This window comes from Dermacentor albipictus, chromosome 6 (genome assembly GCF_038994185.2).
Source record: "Dermacentor albipictus isolate Rhodes 1998 colony chromosome 6, USDA_Dalb.pri_finalv2, whole genome shotgun sequence".
In the NCBI taxonomy this organism is placed as follows: domain Eukaryota; kingdom Metazoa; phylum Arthropoda; class Arachnida; order Ixodida; family Ixodidae; genus Dermacentor; species Dermacentor albipictus.
This window is the reverse complement of record NC_091826.1, coordinates 132,523,687-132,544,391: the sequence shown is the minus strand read 5'-3', so window position 1 is coordinate 132,544,391 and position 20,705 is coordinate 132,523,687. Positions and strand designations below refer to the sequence as shown.

The 20,705-nt window shown below is 47.2% G+C and overlaps 1 protein-coding gene across 7 annotated transcripts in view; it reads left to right on the top strand.

Moving 5' to 3' along the window:
* The window catches only part of LOC135902261 (uncharacterized), a 761,927-nt gene that overhangs the window by 510,579 nt on the left and 230,643 nt on the right, over window positions 1-20,705 (top strand). The gene's annotated exons all lie outside the window — the stretch shown is intronic.

The window sequence follows — 20,705 nt, the reverse complement described above, 5'->3', positions numbered from 1 at the left end:
GAACCAGAACAAGCCATAGAACTTGACATATACCTTAAAACTGTCACTACAGAAATTATAAGCCAATCCAAGACATCTAAGCGACCTAAAAACGTAACTGCGTTGGAGAGTCATATCATTTGAAATCTGAGCTGCCGGAATGACATTGTTATTAAGGAAGCAGATAAGGGTGGAAGTATAGTTATTTGGCCAATAGAAAAATATAAGCACGAGGCTTACAGACAACTAAACAACCCAGAACATTACCCCAAACTAGATAACGATCCGACATTGTCCTACACAGTGACAATTACCAACAGGCTGAAATCACTTTTGGCTGATGAATTGATAACACCATCAGAATACAAATTTCTTAAACCAAGCAACAAAACTGCCGGACGTTTTTACCTCCTTCCGAAAATTCATAAAATTCCATCCGCTGAACTATACACTGCTATTATCCCAGGCCATCCGATAGTATCAAACAACAACACCCCGACAGAGAGCATCTCCACATTCCTTAACCACTACCTTGGTGACTTGCCAAAAGAACTTCCGTCATTTGTACAAGATACGCCCCACCTGCTGAGAATTATAGAAGACATTAATACTAAAGGCACACTACCCCACAACACAATTCTCGCAACGCTAGACGTCACGGCGCTGTACACCAACATTCCAATCCCTGATGGTTTATCTTCGATAAAACAAACGCTGTCTAAACACAGTGCACTACACTCTACTGAAGTCTACCTGTCTCTCCTTGAATTAGTTCTAACACATAACTACTTCGAATTTGAAGAGAGTTACTACCTACAGATACATGGTACAAGCATGGGTACGCCTTTTGCACCAACCTAAGCGAACATATTTATGGGGATTCTAGAAACAGGTTTCCTATCACGCTGCAATGTCAAGCTCCACACATACCTACGATACATAGACGACATACTCATAATCTGGGGACATGGCCAAGACAGTCTAGATAAATATGTAGACTTTCTAAATTCTGTTCACCCAACAATAAAATTCACATCAGAATCCTCAACTGAGCGCATAAACTTTCTGGACACAGCAATATACATTGAAAATGGTGAACTAAAGACAACGCTGTATAGGAAACCTTTCGACAAACAACAGTACCTAGAATATACCAGCCACCATCCCAGACATTGCAAACAAGGCATCTTTAAAGGCCAAGCCACACGACTACGTCGCATTTGCGTTGAAAACCAAGACTACATAGATAGACTCGATCACCTTAAAGAAACGCTATCAAACAGGAACCACCCAAACAGTGACCTTCAAACAGCTTACATCGCTGCAACCAAACTTGATCGAGCCGAAGTCCTCAAGCCCCGCCCGAGGATCACAAGAACAACAACGCCTCTTCTTACTACTAAATTCTCAAACGCACTCCCAAACGTGAATAACATCCTCAGTAAATACTACCCGATTCTCACCAGCAACAAGAAACTTAAGAAGATTTTTCCCGACCCTCCCAGAGTGGCCTACAGACGCAACACTAATTTTAAAGATGTTCTTGTGCACGCCAAACTAGAGAAAAAGAAGAAGTTGGGAACCACTCCCTGTGTCCGCCCCAGGTGCTCTACATGCAAACACATTCAATCCACTACTACAGTAAAAAGTACAGCGTTGAATTACACACACAAGATAACTTCGGCTTTCACCTGCACATCAAGCAACGTAGTCTACTGTCTAGAATGCGCCGCTTGTAGCAAACAATACATAGGTGAGACTGGACAACAAATAAATACAAGACTCAATGGTCACCGCGCGGACACAAAACACAATTTACCCAAAGCAGTAGCCAGCCACTTTAATGAACATGGACATATGTTTGACAAAGCAAGGCTCTATATACTACAAACAAATTTCCGTTCCCCTCGCGAAAGGAAGTATACGGAATCATACCTCATACACAAGTTTAATTGCCTACACCCGACAGGAATTAATTTGGCACGCGGCAACTTAGAATCTTTAAAAGCTGTAACTTAAATCTGAAACTCTCATATGATGAACCAATACACAAAACACATTAGGCCACCAGCCAACTTTAATTCTTAACCTCACCTACTCTTCCATTTCGAAAAAAAAAATTTTTTCCTGCCTACTACGCAATTTAATGTACTCTTTCAGGTTTTTACGTCTATACCAACTGTACGATCCCCTTCTTCCATGTACACTTGCCCCCGCCCGCTTCTGCACGCGTCACCCTCCTGTTTGTTATACCGATTTCGCCCCCCCCCCTTTTTTTAATCCCTTTTTTTTCTTGAAACCCCCTCGACAACACATTCCGAAGTCAATATGCCTTTTTCGGCGCCTCAACCCAGAGTATCGCCTTCTGGATGCCGCCGTAACGACACCTACGTTAAGCGCGTGGGGCAGTGCCCCTTGAAAGACCATGCCGCTGCCTTTCAGTCACCCCATACATTGCACCGCAGACTCCTCGTCGCCACCTTAACTATTTCAAAATTACTCGACCTATTACTACTATGCTACTCAAGTCACTTTCAACTCATGTTTCTTTTTTCGTGCGTGTGTGTGGGTGTCTGGGTTTTCTCCTTCTTTTTTGTCTCTTGTGTTACTCGCGCACAGACCGCTTGACCGGCCGTTCTAATTCCTCAAAAACATGCCGCCAACGACTCCCCCTGAATACCTCCTAACCTTTCGCATCCCCAAGACGCTCCCAAGCCCCCGTATTTCTTAAAGATTTCATTTTTCTCTTTCTTTTTCTTTCACTCCCACCCCCCCCCTTTTGTGTCTTGGTGCCGGCCTGGCTCCCCCCCTTTTCCTTTTTTTCCTTTCTTCCCCTTTTTTTCTGCTTCTATTTCTTTTCTTTCCTCCCCGCGTGCCCACTCTCACGCCCTTGTCCCCTCGTCTTGAGAATGAGGCTCACAGACGTCGGACGACAGCGCCTGTTCCCTCTTGTAATCTCTCTCTTTAAAACCAGCCGCCAGCGACAACGCCTGCACGTGACGTCATTGCACTAACCCTTTAAAACTAACACGCCGAGGATGACGAGGCCGCCTTTGACGAAGATAGGTCCTCCTATCGAAACGTTGGCCAGCCTGTCTGAGGCACTTCATCCCTGTTTACAAACTTTATACCACTAACGGGACGAGTATGGCATCTGTAGATGCTATATTCATTTCTACACGGACAGTTTGGGAGCTCAAGCTGGCTTTCTTTTTTTTCTTCACAGCCATGAATCAATGATGAAAAAAAAAACCTTCGAGCACAGCGCTGCGTGGCAGAGCACATTTATTGCCACAGCAGCAGCAGGAATGATGCAAACTGATATAAATGTTGAAGGTTCGTGTACAGTATGTCTAAATATAAATACGTATCAGTTAATAGTATCATAAGGAAGACGATCTCAGCCCTGTTGAAAGAACAACCATGTCTCTTTGCGGCCGTATGTCAGTTAATTCCCCGATCTCCAGTGGAGCCTACAAGAACAGAATAGTAATCTTAAACTCTTATATTTACTTGTTTAAGTCGCACTGCAAACAGCGATCAACATGTAATGAAAGAGGCATAAATTAACCACAAACAGACAAAATATTACGACAACATATAATTAAACATGCAAAACTTAAGTGCGTTCTGTCAAGGACATTTCGGTAACAATAACGATTCAAGGTTCCATATTAAAAAAATATTAATCAGTTCAAACTAATCATGCAAATTAATTTCCAAGTCAGTTCGTACTCCACTCCAGTAAAAAAAACACCACAAGAATGTGACAGTTTACCAGTAAAAATGTGATATCGAGTGATTATCAACTGAATTACTGCAAGTATTATTTTTTTATTAAGGACAGCTTACAATTCATTTGTAAACATATCACCATATCAGCACAAAATACCAGTTCCGTGCATGACGTCTAATGCTGTACGTACGCACAAAAGTGCAACAGGTACTCGAGATTTAAAAATAAGCAACACGGTGACTCATCGAAATGAAAAAAAAAACGTGTTGATGAAGCGAGAGAGTACTTAAATAAAACTCAGTAGCGTAAGCATGGGCATGAATTGACGGTGAAATATGCGACACACACACACACACCAGCAAATAAATAATTGAACAAGAAGCATTGCTTACCTGGGTCACATTTATTGCTGGCTTCAGTGTTCGTTACAGCAGTCACAACATAAGCGATGCTCACCACTCTCGCGTACGCGAAGAACTTTTACCATATTCCATCGACGATGCGGCTCTTACATGTCGCTGCTCCACGGCGGCAATGCTCCTTTCAGCGGCTCGCGCACCTTTAGGAGTCTTTTTGGTAACTGCGCCACGCGTCACAAGCGAGTCAGACACACAACAAGCTTGCTAAGCGCACACCACGAAATCGGAGAGCGTTTAAACGTGGTTAAACCGATGAAACAAAGCGCGACACGACCGTTACAAGAAGACCGCATCGGCGATATTCTTCCCGGCATGCTTCTTGAGAGCTACACAATGCCGAGGAGATATGACTGCGGTCGTGTGGGGCTGCAGATGAAGCGTGCTTGATTATGGCATCCATCTATAGAGCGCAAATAAAAGCAAAAATCAAGCTAAAGTTCCGTCAAGGTGTCCCATAACAGTATATGAAGATTCTAGTATTCTATAGTTTAAAGATGTCGCTGTTCCTTTGTATTCGTATGTTTTCTTTCTGCTCATTCGGCCGGCCGCCAATGTTGCCTCCTACCGTGAGAGCCCGTTCATCTCTCTACGAAACCCTCCTGGAGCGGCTGTCGCCCGCTGGCATGTGAATGTAGCGATGTCCTTCCCGCGCATAATGAGCGGCCAAAAGTTGTGCGTGTCTGGAGTTCTCTAAGGAACCCCAAATTTGCTGCAGTTTAAGAGCCACCCCCTATTATGCGTTAGAAAGGGAAGAAAATAAAGCTGCATATTACATTCTGTTGCAGTGTACAAAGCATTTTTCTCCCCTACAGAATAGTTATTGGACGTGCCCGACGCTTTTATTCTGTCAGTCATCGAGCTTTTACAGTATTGCAGCGTGCACCCGCGTGCGCCCTGCAGTGTGCGTCATGATGTCAAAGGGTGTCGGCTGTCGTGTTTCAGGAGAAGATATACAAACGCGACTAAAGGAAGCATTGATGCAGAAAGAAAGAAAAAAAGCATTATTGGGTACAAATGTATATTCAATCACCGTAATGCACCTGCGTTTAGTTTTTGTGCAGGTAGGTATTATACAACAGCATAATTTGTCTGCAGTGGTAGTGGGGGGCATTCCACCACAGTGAACCGTCGTTATAATTTATGCCGCAGTATCGTTCGCCAGAATATACTCCGATTGATGTTTAATGTTACTGGGGCTTGCTTTTACATTATAATGGCACGTATGCAGTATATATAAAAGAACTTAAGAGCCTACCCGCAGGTCAATCGCAACTGATCACCGAGATTCAAGGCCTCAAGTCTCAGTTACTAACAACTGACAAAGCAATATGCGATCTGAGCGTGCGCATGACGAGCCTGGAGACCCACTACCAAAACCTAATCCCCTTGCATTCTGATATAGAAAGCGTGAAGAGTGATGCTGCCCGTGCAGCACACACAATTCAGATGCTGGAAGCGCGTCTTCATGATGCCGAGAATCATTATCGGCGCAACAATCTAATTTTTATGGTATTGATGAATCTTCAGGGTCAGAGTTGTTCGCGTAATCGGAGCACATAATCATTGACCACTGTCGCAAACACATGAGCATCACTCTTGACCCAAAAGAAATGGAGCGCGCGCACCGCTTGGGCAATCGTGCAGCTAATCGTAACCGCCCCATAATAGTGAAGTTCACCTTTCATAAAACAAAAGATCTTCTTCCCTTTAATGGCCCTAAATTTAAAGGAAGAAACTTCAGCGTTGGCGAGAATTTTACGCGTCCTGTTCAATTGGCCTGCAGACACCTTCTTTCATTCGCAAAAAGCGAATCGGCACCTTACTCCCTGCGCTTTAAAACTCCGTTTATGGGTAATAAGCGCTATGTATTCAGATGATCGCACAAAGAGTGTGAAAGAATTGTAATAGCAGCCAACTCGACGCGGGAAAGCCCCTTGGCCTACGGTATCGACACGAGCTAACCTCTACTTTTCCGTAATCTTTGCCAACGCACGCAGCTTCCTCCCTAAACGCGATCCTCTGTCTAACCTCGTGTTGTCGTCTAACAGTAATTTGCTCATAATAACTTAAACCTGGCTTACTGACGATATTACCGATACTGAGGTTCTGGCTGACTTGCCGAATTTCAGCCTTTTCCGGAAAGACCGCGAAATCTCACGAGGTGGTGGTGTGCTAATCACCGCGCATCACCATTTATCGTGCACGCTTGCAACCATTGAGACTGACTTGGAAATAATATGGCTAATCTGCCGCGCTTCACCACACATCTTGAGCAAACTTAGCTAAAAACACCCTAACGCAGAAGTCCTGCTTTCCGGCGACTTTAATTTTCCGCAAATCAACTGGACTAACAATAGTGCTTTAATCATAGGCAATGAAGCTGCTAAGAAATTTGTTAATGTGTGTCTTAATTTCAGTCTAACTCAACTTCTGCTAGAGCCTACGCGGGTTACAAAAGACACACCTAATGTACTCGACCTTATACTAAGCAGCCCTCCTGACAGTCTATCATCCATAACTTACCTCCGTGACGTAAGTGATCATGAAGTAATCCATGCCACCTTCACCTTTCAACCCATGCGACAACGAAAATCTAACAATACTATATGCCTATATGATAAAGGGAACTACGAAGCAAATAATTACGAGTTAGGTGACTTCTCAACTTTTGAGACATAATTCCATATGCACTCGCCTCAAGAAAACTGGACACGACTTAAAAATAAAATTAATGAACTCGTAAACAAACATATACCAAGAACCACTATGCACACTAATCAAAATAAGCCATGGTTCACCAGAGCTTTAAAGAAGCTCGAAAACCAAAAGAAACATCGCTTCCGGCTAGCCACGCGTCTTGGAAGCACCGAGGCTTGGTCAAAATACTACACGGCAGAGAACGCCTACCTGAGTGCCCTTCGCACTGCTAAAAAAATATTTTTATAACGTCGACCTGCCCCAGCTACTTACTCAGAATCCTCGGCAGTTCTGGCGCATTTTAAATCCCCAAGAAGCTCGTACCATCAGCGTGACGAATGCAGCAGGTGACACCGCCACGGACACCGAGTGCGCTGATATATTCAACACAGCATTTTTTTCCATGTTTAAAAAAGAAACTACCACTGCAGACTTTCCACTACCTAATAGCATAACATCACATATGCCACCCATTGTATTTTCGGTAGATGGTATACTATCAATCATTGAAAAAAACAAATTATGTACTTTGCTGGTGTAGACGAAATTAACTCAAAGATCCTAATGAATACTAAGCATATATCCGCGGCATGTTTCACTCTGTTGTTCACGCAATCATTGTCTACAGGTACTTTACCGGATGATCGGAAAGCGGGAAAAGTCGTTCCGGTATTCAAAGCAGGTAACAAAGACTCCCCCTTAAACTATAGCCCCATTTCATTAACTAGTGTTCCTTGCAAAATCATGGAACATGTCATATACTCGCATGTCATGAACTTTTTAGACTCGGCAAACTTCTTTAATCCTTCACAACATGGTTTCCGTAAAGGGCTTTCATGTGAAACACAACTAGCTATCTTCCTTAATGATCTACAGGTTAATCTTCATAACAACGTTCAAACCGATGCAATCTTTCTCGACTACTCTAAAGCTTTTGACACAGTGCCTCATAACCGCTTGCTAATAAAATTGTCTAGATTGAACTTGGGTCCTCTTGTAGTACAATGGATAAAAGAACTCCTTACTAATGGTTCCCAGTTCGTCTTTGCCAATAACGTCTCCTCCGAACCCCTCCCTGTCACTTCAGGTGTCCCTCAAGGCTCAAAAAATTAAAATTAAGTTATGAGGTTTTACGTGCCAAAACCACTTTCTGATTATGAGGCACGCCGTAGCGGAGGACTACGGAAATTTTGACCACCTGGGGTTCCTTTACGTGCACCTAAATCTAAGTACACGGGTGTTTTCGCATTTCGCCCCCATCAAAATGCGGCTGCTGTGGCCGGGATTTGGTCCCGCGACCTCGTGCTCAGCAGCCTAACAGCATAGCCACTGAGCAACCACGGCGGGTCCTCAAGGCTCAGTCTTAGGACCGCTTCTTTTCCTATTATACATTAACGATCTTCCGCTGCATGTATCTTGTCCTATTCGTGTGTTCGCTGGCGACTGTGGGATTTATCGTACTGTGACTAACATCTCTGACCAAGCATCTCTCCAGAATGACCTTAATAACGTGCAGGACTGGTGCAACCGTTGGCAAACGGCCTTGAACCCTAACAATTGCAAATTTATTTCAATTTCCCGCCGTCGTAGTCCTTATCTGTCTACTTACACAATTGCAAACGTCCCAGTAGAATCAGTTCTAGCCTATGAGTACTTAGGCGTAACCCTGTCCCACGACCTTTCCTGGAATGCGCATGCGACTAACGTAATCTCGTCAGCAAACAAGTCCCTTGGGTTCATGAGGCGTCATCTTCGTCGTGCTCCACAGCATCTCAAACTACTCGCATACAAATCATTTGTCAGACCAGAACTGGAATATGCCGCCGCCATCTGGAACCCTCATCAAACATATATCATCAATGCACTCGAGTCGGTTCAGAATTGTGCGACTAGATTCATCCATTCTTCATATACCATCAGCATTTCACACTTAGAGGCACAATCTATCTTGGCATATCTTGCTTTTCGTCGTCGCATTGCCATGCTCTCTCTTTAACACACATTTTTTACAGCTCACTAAGCCACCCGCCTTACGCCCCGCCATCATCTTCACGCATGTCCCAGCGCACCAGCCATCAACTCCAAGTTTCTCGTCCTCGAACACGAACTGTCACTTTTCAATCAACATTTTTTCCTCGAGCTGCCAAGGACTGGAATGACCTGCTCATTAATGCCGCTGCCGTCACATGTCATTCAAAATTTCTAGGAACTGTTGACACTTGTATTTCGATGTAACACCTGCCTTTTCTTATGTTGACATGTTAACCACCCCTTATGTAATACCCCGAATGGGGTCTTTAAGGTAATAAAATGAAATGAAATGAAATATATAATTGGTCACTGAATTGCTGCTGGCTGAGTTGAGCGTGCACTTGTGCAAGATTTAAACTTCTTTTTGTATTGCGATAACAAACATTCCGTGCGGCACCAATAAAATCTTAATTTAGTCCAATCTACATGCGTCCTGCGGCCGCACACCATATTAATATATCCATATTGCGTGTTTCTTGTGACCGATGCATGCGGGCGCCCCGACGAAGACGAAGAACGCTCTCTGGCTCTCGAGCTGTCGGCTGAACTGGCTAGTGCTTCAATGGTATTGTTGAACCTACGTCGAGCCCGTGGGCATCGCCCGCGGTACTTGGTAAAAAGGAAGATGGCACATAGCGTTTCTGCTTTGATTATCGTCATCTAAACCGCATTACTAAGAAAGACGTCTACCCCTCGCCTCGGACGCCCTCGATTGTCTCCACGGTGCCAAATACTTTTGATCAATAGACCTTTGGTCTGGTTATTGGCAAATTTCTGTGGATACAAAGGATCAAGAGAAGACCGCGTTCGCCACCCCTGATGACCTATATCTATTCAAAGTTATGCCGTTTGGCCTATGAAAAGCCCCTGCAACGTTCGAACGTATGATGGACTCTTTACTTGAAGGGTTCAAATGGTCAACATGCCTCTGCTACATAGATGACGTTCTCGTATTTTCACCTACACTTGAGACACACCTTGAGCGCTTATCAGTTGTTCTTCAAGTCTTCCGCGAGGCTGGGCTGCAACTAAATTCATCGAAGTGTCCCTTCGGTCGTCGGCAGATTACAGTGCTGGGCCACCTCGTCGACGCTTCCGTTATTCGACCACACCCGGAGAAAATTCGTGCTGTCACGTCTTTTTCTGTACCTCAATCTGTCAAAGACATCCGAAGTTTTGTAGGACTCTACTCCTACTTGCGATGCTTTGTTAAAGACTTCGCAGCGATTGCCCGACCGCTTACTAATCGTCTGAAGAACGCGTGCCGTTTACGTGGGGCCCAGCTCAAACTGCCGCGTTTGCCCAGGGCACCAACATTCGCACCACTCCACCTATACTGGCCCACTTTGACCCGTCCTCTCCTACAAATGCGCATACCGATGCCAGTGGTCGCGCTATCGGAGCCGTGTTAGCCCAGCGCCAACAGGGTCAAGATCGTGTTATCGCCGACGCTAGCCGCTTCCTCACAGCAGCGGAGCGCAACTATTCGATTACAGATCGTGAATGCCTGGCTCTCACCTGGGAGGTTTCCAAATTCCGCCCGCACTTGTATGGCCCGCACTTCTCTGTAATCACCGACCCCCACGTGCTCTGCTGGCTTTCCTCACTCAAGGATCCTACCGGCCGGCTTGGTCTGGTCACTGGGCTCTGTGGATGCAAGAATATTTCCTATGCAGTAGTGTACAAGTCGGGCCGACTACATCAAGACGCAGACTGTTTATCACGCTATCCAGTGGACGAACCACCCGCCGACCCTCACCCCAATGCCGACGCTTGCGTTCTCTCCCTTTCTCGGCTGCTGCACGTTGCCGATGAGCAACGCCGTGATGCCGCCTTGCGCGTCATAATCGATGGCTTGGAATCTTTGTCTGGAGATTCGTCCCTTCACCTCTCTCTTCTCCGGGATAGTGTAATATATCACCACAATGTACGCCCCGACGGTCCTGCCCTACTCCTCGGTATTCCTAAGCCCCTCCGGTCAGCTGTTCTCCAAGAACTTCATGATTTACCAATGGCAAGTCACCTTGGCATCTCCCGCACCTACGAACGTTTTCGCCGACGCTTCTTTTAGTTGGGCCTTGCCCGCTCCATCCCGAAATACGTTGCGGCGTGTGAGAGATGCCAGTGCCGAAAAACACCATCGACGCTCTCTGCCGCGTGCCTTCAACCACTCGAGATTCCTTCGAAGCCCTTCTTTCGCGTTGCCTTGGACCTACTTGGCCATTTCCCTCTATCCACATCTGGCAACAAGTGTGTCGCTTTGACGATAGATTACGCCACGCGCTACGCCATCACTAGAGCACTTTCAACAAGCTGCGCCACAGATGTACCCGAGTTTCTTTTACGCAACGTGATTCTGCAGCATGGCGTTCCACACCAATTGCTCACTGACCGTGGTCGGGCATTTCTTTCTAAAGTCATCACCGACATCCTACACTCCTGCTCCACCAAGCGCAAGCTCATTACGTCTTACCATCGACAGGCTAATGGTGTCAAGGAGCCTCTGTATCATACCCTAACACACATGCTTGCAAAGTACGTCTCGTCCGACCATACTGATTGGGACCTTGCGCTACCCTATGTCACTTTTGCGTATAATTCTACGCGTTGCCACATTGCCGGTTATTCCCCGTTTTTTCTGTTGTTCAGCCGAGAACCTACATTGCTTCTGGACGAATCCTTCCCATCCGCTGTAGTAGAGACCAGTGAGTATGCACTTGACGTCATCACCAGAGCAGCCCAAGCACGCGAAATTGCCCGCGCTCGCCTGTTGACCTCACAAGAGAAGCAACGGCCTTTGTACGATTGCCAACACAGAGACGTCCCCTTTTCGCCTGGATCTCTGGTATTCCTGTGGTCTCCAACTCGTCACGTTGGCCTGTCAAAAAAAAAAATTACCGACGATTACGTTACTTCCTAATGCGAAATTTGAGCGCAGCAAATAAGCTGTTTCACCTTTTCGATAGATTGAGGCAAAGAAATCGAGCAACACATGTATGCGCTATCACAGAATTTTTTTTTATTTTTCACACGTATTCCTTTAACAAAGACTCCACTAACAGTTCTTGACAGTCATGAAGGAAGCTTTGTGGTCGGAGAAATATACTGATATATGTTCGACTTGGTACACCAATGCTTGATTCTCAAAGACGAGATCTATACAAGTGCCTCGCGAGGTTGTCACAGCCGTGGGACGCGTTACGAGCGAGAGGAACGGGATGTTCTCCCGCATAAGTGTTAGGAAATTGCTGTTTGTCTTTATGTCAACATTAAAGTCCCCCACTACTAACATCGGTGTGGATCGATGGACGGTTAATGCGAGCTGCAGGAGGTGCACGACGTCTTTCGTGAGTGCGATAGGGGCGAAGTAGGCAGCTACTACCAGCAAGCCGTTGGGCAACTTTGCGGCGCACAGTTCGCCAACTTCAAAGTTCGAGCCGGCGCTTTGACAACCGGAAACTCGCAGGAAGAGGTGGGAAGGGGGCGGCGTGTACACCCAGCGGCAAACGATGGGGGCAGAAGCGCGTGCAGCAAGCGGACAACACGATAAAGGGAGGAGGGAAGAGATAGCAGCGACTGACTGATGCCGCTGACGCCGATAGTGAGTCAACCCCAGCTGCGGAGTTGGTTTCAGGGACAACGCCGCCGATGCCGACACAAACAATATGATACCCTCGCTTCCGCAGCGCTAAGAACCAGGGGGGGGGGGACCCTTTCCTCCTCTTTCTGCATGGCGGCGACGCTGTTCTATGCAGTCACGTTATCTTGACTCTCTAGCGGCGTCAGCGGCATCCAGCGGTATCAGTCGGTCGCTGCTAGCGCTGGGGGGATGAAAGGGGGGCGGAGCTGGTTACGAGGCCGACGACGACGACGACGACGACGACGCGAAACCCAGGAACGGACGCCAAAGAGCTGCGCTCTAAAAAACTCCTGTCTCGGTACACAGGCCCATATCGAGGGCTACGTGCCATGACTCCAGTTACGTACGAAATCGCCCCAGTTGTACCAGTGCGTCATCTGCCCCGAATTTCACTGACGTTGTGCAGGTCGCACGCCTCAAACCAAATTACTCTCCTGTTGTCACAGACATTTAGACTCACCGGGACGGCGCTTCCGCCACCGGGGATAATGATACATGCATATTGCGTGTTTCTTGTGTATGATGCACGCGGGTGCCCCAAAGAAGACGGCGAACGCTATCTGGCTCTCGAGCTATCGGCTGAACTGGCCAGAGCTGCATTATCCTTAGTACATACACTCTGTATATAGTCTCCATTTCTTATTACTTCGTCCGTGTAAGAATACTGTACATGTTAGTCCTGGCTGAAAATATTGTTACGGGAAGGAAGAAGCGTTCGTCTATTTACAAGTGGCTTTTAATGGCTGAGCCAACAAGCGTAGAGCAGCGATACTGCTAAACACTTCTTCGTCGTCTTTTAGACCACCATCAGCGTCGTCTTCTTTCCACATTACCGACTGTGACATCACCCCCGTCGGAAAAAGCACCTGATTGGTGCGGCTCATCTGTCCGAGAAAGGTAATGTTTGAGACGGCTGACGTGGATGATGTCAGAGAGAGGTGAAGGCACCGTGGCATCCAGCGGAGACACTTCATATGTGACAGAGGTCACCTGGCGAAGGATGCGGTAAGGGCCATAGTATCGCGACAGGAATTTCTCCGAAAGACCAACATGCCGAGTTGGATACCAGACGAGCACAAGAGCACCTGGTTCATAATGCACGTCGTGATGGCGCTGGTCGTAACGGCACTTCTGGCGTGTCTGAGAAGCAGAAAGACGAATGCGGGCAATCTGGCGTGCTTGGGTCGCTGTGGTTATGACATCCCCAGTGTACTCTGTCGGCGAATCGAACGTAGTCGAGAGGAGTGTCTCGAAAGGCAAAGTTGGCTCACGGCCGAAGAGGAGATAGAAGGGGGAATAGCCAGCTGTGTTGTGGCGCGAGGAATTGTAGGCGAACGTGACAAATGGTAGAGCAATGTCCCAGTCGCGATGATCGGAGGAAACATACATTGCGAGCATGTCAGTTAATGTGCGGTTCAGGCGTTCGGTGAGACCGTTAGTTTGAGGATGGTAAGCGATAGTAAGTTTGTGTTTAGTAGCACATGATCGAAGTAGCTCATCTATGACTTTGGAAAGAAAGTATCTGCCGCAATCGGTGAGAGGTTGACGAGGTGCACCGTGGTGCACGATAACGTCGTGAAGCAAGAAATCAGCGATGTCTGTAGCGCAGCTGGTCGGTAGGGCTCTAGTAATGGCATATCGAGTTGTATAGTCCGTAGCGACGGCAATCCACCTATTTCCGTCATTCGACATAGGGAATGGTCCGAGAAGATGAACGCCAACGCGAAAAAAATGGTCGGCCGGTATATCCAAAGGCTGCAGCAGTCCGGCAGGAGGCACAGCTGGTCTTTTCCGGCGTTCACATGACTCACACGCGGCAACATAGCGGCGAACGGAGCGGTTGAGACGGGGCCAGAAGAACCGCCACCGAATTCGGTCATAGGTCCGCGTAACGCCAAGGTGTCCAGCGGTGGGAACGTCGTGCAGTTGCTGCAGTACAGTCTGTCGGATATGAGACGGAATGACGGTCAGGAGCTCGGGCCCGTCGGGGTGCATGTTGCGGCGATACAGGATGCCATTTTGTAGCACGAACATGTGAAGGGATGGGTCAGACGGATCAGAGAGCAGACGTTCGATAATTGTGTGTAACGACTCATCGCGTCGTTGTTCAGCGCCAATGTCTTGCAAGGCAGAGAGCGAAAGAACGCAGATCGGTGCGACATCACGATATTACCTCTGTTCATGAAAATCTTTTTGTGGCGCTTTAATGTACAAAACCATTGTTTTTCCTTTTTTTTTTCTCACTGCTTCTGAGCAAATGCATGGGTGGAGGGACCTTAGTCAGGCAGAGCTCATCTGCCTTTTAGTCCTTTCAACCCAGGCAATGTATGTCTGAATAAACAAACAAACTGAAACTGAAACTGAAACATGCACTAAGCCGTCCGGTACATCGACGGGATGTCGAGACAGGCAGTCGGCGTCCTGATGTAGACGACCCGACTTGTAGACCACAGTGTATGTGTATTCCTGCAGCCGTAGGGCCCAGCGACCGAGGGGTCCGGTGGGCTCCTTAAGGGAGGAAAGTCAACAAAGGGCGTGGTGGTCGGTTATGACTGTAAATGGCCGACCATATATATAGGGTCTGAACTTGCCCACCGCCCAAATGAGGGCGAGACACTCGCGCTCAGTAATCGAGTAATTGCGCTCTGCGGGAGAGAGGAGGCGGCCGGCGCAGGCGATGACGCGGTCGTGCCTACATTGGCGTTGAGCTAAAACTGCGCCGATGCCGTAGCCACTAGCGTCAGTGCGGATTTCTGTCGGAGCGGAGGCGTCAAAATGGGCGAGAACAGGAGGTGTGGTGAGCAGCGTGATGAGCTGCGAGAAAGCAGACGCTTGTTCAGAGCCCCAAGAGAAAGGAACATCTTTCTTCAGGAGGTCCGTCAGGGGACGGGCAACATGGGCGAAATTTTCCACAAACCTGCGGAAGTACGAGCATAGGCCAATAAAGCTGCGAACATCTTTGGCACAAGTTGGTACGGGGAAATTCTGCACAGCATGAACTTTAGTGGGGTCGGGGCGAATGCCTGATGAATCGACGAGGTGTCCGAGCATAGTTATTTGGCGGTGACCGAAGTGGCACTTGGACGAGTTGAACTGCAAGCCAGCGGTGCGAAAAACAGAAAGGACAGATGAAAGTCTTTCAAGATGAGTCGCAAAAGTTGAAGAGAATACGATGACGTCATCCAAGTAGCACAAACAGATGGACCATCATCCGTTCAAAGGTCGCCGGGGCATTGCACAAGCCAAAAGGCATTACCCGGAACTGATATAGGCCGTCTGGTGTGACGAATGCGGTCTTTTCACGGTCCATTTCGTCCACGGCAATTTGCCAATATCCAGTGCGAAGGTCTATAGATGAAAAATAAGTGGCACCATGGAGACAATCCACAGCATCGTCAATGCGGGGAAGTGGATATACATCTTTCTTGGTGATCGTGTTTAGATGACGATAGTCAACGCAGAATCGCCAGCTGTTATCCTTCTTTTTGACGAGAACAACAGGGGACGCCAGCGGGCTGGAAGAGTGTTCAATAATACCTTTGGCAAGCATCTTGTCAACCTCGCTCTGGATAACTTGTCGCTCAGAGGGTGACACCCGGTATGGGCGTCTGCGAACAGGTGCTGCATCGCCGATATTTATCCGATGCGTCACGACCGTAGTTTGACGCAAAGGGCGATCGTTCAGATCGAAAATGTCGGAGTAGGACTCGAGAAGGCCACGGAGCTGTGCGGCTTCTTGGGTTGAGAGGTCCGGTGCAATCATCTTTGTAAAGTCGTCCGTCGGTACTGATGCAGAAGGCGCAGAATGAGCAGTGGTCGAAGACGGCGCAACAGATAGAGCAGAAATGTGGCACTCGTGCGTTGGTGACAACGTGGCAAGAGACATGCCTCGAGGAACTACTTGTGGGCACTGTCCGAAATTGAGGATGGGAAGACATGTCTGATTGTCCGCAACAGAAACGATGGTGTGTGGGAAGGAGACATTGTAAGAAAGCAGGACTGACGTCGCGGGAGTAAGGACATAGTCTCCGTCAGGTACAGGTGGGCTTGCTAAAACAGGGATGAAGGTTGCTGCAAGAGATGGCAGGCGTATAAAATCCGCAGAAAAAAGTTGAGCTGGAGCTTGAGCAGGAAGGTCAATGGGAACATATAGGGGTAGGTCAAGTTGCACAACACCGGCGGAACAGTCAATCAGCGCAGAATGGGCAGACAAAAAGTCGAGTCCGAGGATCACAGTATGAGGGCAATGTTCAAGCACACTAAACAAAACGGACGTGTGGCGACCGGCGACACTGACACGAGCAGTACACATTCCAAGCACAGCCGGAGTTCCACCATCGGCGACCTGAAGCAGTGGAGTCGGAGCAGGGGTAAGTACTTTTTTCAAGCGCGTTCGAAGCTCCGCACTCATGATGGAAATTTGGGCTCCAGTGTCGATGAGTGCTGTAACGAGCAAACCATCCACGTCCACGTCCAGAAGGTTCCGATTAGTAGGCAGGGTCAGTAGAGGAATTTCAGGCCGGTGTTCTAGAGCAGCGTCACCTCCAGGAGCTGTCCCAGTTAGTTTCCCGTCGGAGAGGGGCGACGGTAAGCTGGGGATGGAGAGCGACGCAGCTGGGGCGAACGGGAGCGGCGACTATGTGGTAATGGCGATCGGCTGGTCGCGGTGGCTCGAGCGTTGTCAGGTGCGTCTTCAACCTCGGTGGGGAGGGATGGCGGGCGAGGATTCACTGGGGAGCGGTGGTAGGCGGGAAAGCTCGGTCGTGAGTGGGCTGGCCAGGAACTTCAACAGTGGCGAGAGATGTGGCCCACACGTCCACAGTAAAAGCAGATGGGTCTATCGTCATGGGTGCGCCATTCGGCCGGGTTGCGATAGCTCGGATATGGACCCTATTGGCTCCGGTGAACAGGAGCAGAGGCAGCAGACGAAGCAAAGTCAGGACGGCTGGCGGAGCAGATGGATGGAAGACCTACATTGGCAAGTTCTTGGCGAATTACCGACTGAATGAGGGACACAAGCGGCCGGGAATCGTCAAAGCACTGCGTGACTGGTGTGGAAGGAGACGCTGCTTCGATTTCTCGCCGAACGATACGTACGACGTTCTCGCTGGAGGTGGACTCACGCGGTGGACAAATGTCTTCGCACGTCGACGAAGCTGCGGTATTAGGTAGACGAGTAAACTATCGAACTATGCGGCGACTCTTCGCGTCGTCCAAGCGGCGACATTCGTGAATTATCTCATTGACCGTTGTAATGTTCTTATAAACAAGCAGGTAAAACGCGTCGTCCGCGATGCCCTTTAAGACGTGGCTGACCTTGTCTGCCTCTGCCATACTGTTATCTACTTTGCGGCAAAGAGCGAGGACGTCCTGGATATACGCCACGTAAGATTCAGTGGACGTATGTACACGGGTCCCAAGGTCCTTCTTCGCAGCACGTTGGCGGCCGACCGGTTTGCCGAACAAATCTCTCAGCTTCTGTTTACACTGGTCCCAACTCGTAATCTCTTCTTCATGTGTTTCGAACCAGAACCGTGCTGTTTTCTTGAGGTAGAATATTATATTAGCCAGCATAAGCGTGTTATCCCACCTGTTGTGTGCGCTGACCCGTTCATAATTCTGTAACCAGTCGTCGACGTCAACGTTGTCAATCCCGGAAAACATGCCAGGGTCGCGAGGCTGGGCCAGGATGACAGTCGGTGGCGACGCCGGGGCCGCGGTTGAACTCTCTCCTTCGGATGACAGGGCGACCAGGTTACGTCGGCTGCGGAGCTCCGTCTTGCTCGAGTGATTACCCCGCACGTCCACCAATGATGTTACGGGAAGGAAGAAGCGTTCGTCTATTTACAAGTGGCTTTTAATGGCTGAGCCAACAAGCGTAGAGCAGCGATACTGCTAAACACTTCTTCGTTGTCTCTAAGACCACCATCAGCGTCGTCTTCTTTCCACATTACCGACTGTGACAATATCATATCAGGATCGCAATGCGACACAATAATCATCAACCTTCCAATCCATACACTCTTAGCGCCCCCTCTAACGTTTAAGCTTTTTTTATGTGGGGTTTTACGTGCCAAAACCACTTTCTGATTATGAGGCACGCCGTAGTGGAGGACACCGGAAATTTCGACCACCTGGGGTTCTTTAACGTGCACCTAAATCTAAGTACACGGGTGTTTTCGCATTTCGCCCCCATAAAAATGCGGCCGCCGTGGGTGGGATTCGATGCCGCGACCTCGTGCTCAGCACCCTAACACCATAGCCACTGAGCAACCACGGCGGGTCTAACGTTTAAGCTTAATTTAGTTTCAAGTAACATACAACATAAAGGTTACTAGGTGACTAAACTAAATTGATATTTGTGTTTTTGTTCATTTCCGTCGCGGCTAGATGTTACATGTGTCGAACTATACTATTTCAAATGTTACTGAAACGCCAAATGTCTTGTAATCGTTGGATCGTAACTTATAAATAGAAAATTGTAATTCCTGGCTCAGGGTACCTGTTGTATGGATTGGAAGTTTGCTGAATATTGTGTCGTATTGCGATCCAGATATGACATTTTCAGTTAGGACTAACCTGTAAAATTTGGTGCGCGATTGCAGGACGCAGGGAGTTTCGACTAAATTAAGATGCTATTGGTGCCAGTCGAAATGCATGTTTTCGCACATAAAAAAAGTAAGTTTAAATATTGCACGAGCGCATGCCCAAGTCAACCAGCAGCAATTCAGTGGTGAATTATATATACTGCATCCATGCCATTGCAACGTAAAAGCCAGCCCCAGAAACATTAAACATACATCGGAGAATATTGTGGCAAACGATGATGTGGCATGAATTATAACTACGGTTCAGTATGGTTACATTATACATAGATTACAGTAATATCATGCATTATCGTACATTTTACATTTTTTTGGGATAACATACATTATTGCAGTAAAACACGTCCTATCATGCTTAGACGATAGCCTGTTTAACAAGATCAGCGTGCTTTTCAATAGACTTTGAGAGTGAATACTTGTGGTGCTAGCAATAAAAATGTATATAACAACGTGATCAAACTCAGTAGCCTTGATTTTCTATTTGCAATATGAGCATTTACTTTAAATACCTACAAATGTTAACTAGTGAGCTATACTTTATTTAAGGAGCATGCGCAGTGCGGTGGCCATCTGAGACCTTCAGCTAGCCGCTCTGTGTAAACATTCTAGTGGTTCAACCATTACACTGTAGAAAGTAACCTCTATACTAAGGCAAACGCCTTCAATACTGTATGCATACACTACATGTTAAAGTGTTATATGTTATTGTAATCTATAGTTTAAGTGCACGCCTACTTGCCTTTAATAGAAGTTAATTTTGTAAAGGATCATGCTTAAGTTTTAAGTTAAATGTGCACAAATTTGTGAGAATATGCTTCTTTAATAAACATCACCGTGCTAATTGTGTACTGGCTACCTCGTCATCCTGCGCTTGACTTTTTTCAATTCAATTCGATTCTTTATTTGCAGACATAGAACATACAGAAATACCAGCACTTGTTGGACCCATAGCCACAGGCTAGTGTCGGGTCCAATGAAAAATGAATAACAATTGCAAGTACAAAGCAATTAAAATACATCACGTGCATACACATATTTGTCGCATACCATTAAGTTGCACGAGCGTACACAATGAAATGCGAAACAGTGAAAAGCATCTTATACTATTAAACATTTCTAAATAAATACAATACACTAGTTAGGAGGATTGCAGGCAAGTTTCTGCGTTATTATGAACACACATTATTAATCTAGACAAAATCGAAACACTGCAGGTGTCAGCGAGTTACTAAAGAAAAGAATGGACATCATGATCGTTAACATTGAAAAGCAATATTGAGGCTAAGCACGTATTTCTTAAGTACCTATGACAAATTATTTGCTTGTTTCATTTCTGCTGGTAGTTTATTCCAAATTTTTGACCCTGAAAACTGTAGCAAACGTTGTCCGTAAATATGCCAAACTAAACTAAACTTCTGCCAGAGAAGGAACAAACTTCGCGTAGCACCGCGAATAAAGGTCATGCCCTGGGGCCAAGGGTGGCCTGGAGCTGGACTCAGTAGCCACTGCGCTAGTGCGCAACTTTCGTTCTTGGTGATTTGAGCGCAGTATTGCGCCAAGCATCGACACTGAGAGGGGTGGTGTGCGTGCGTGCAATT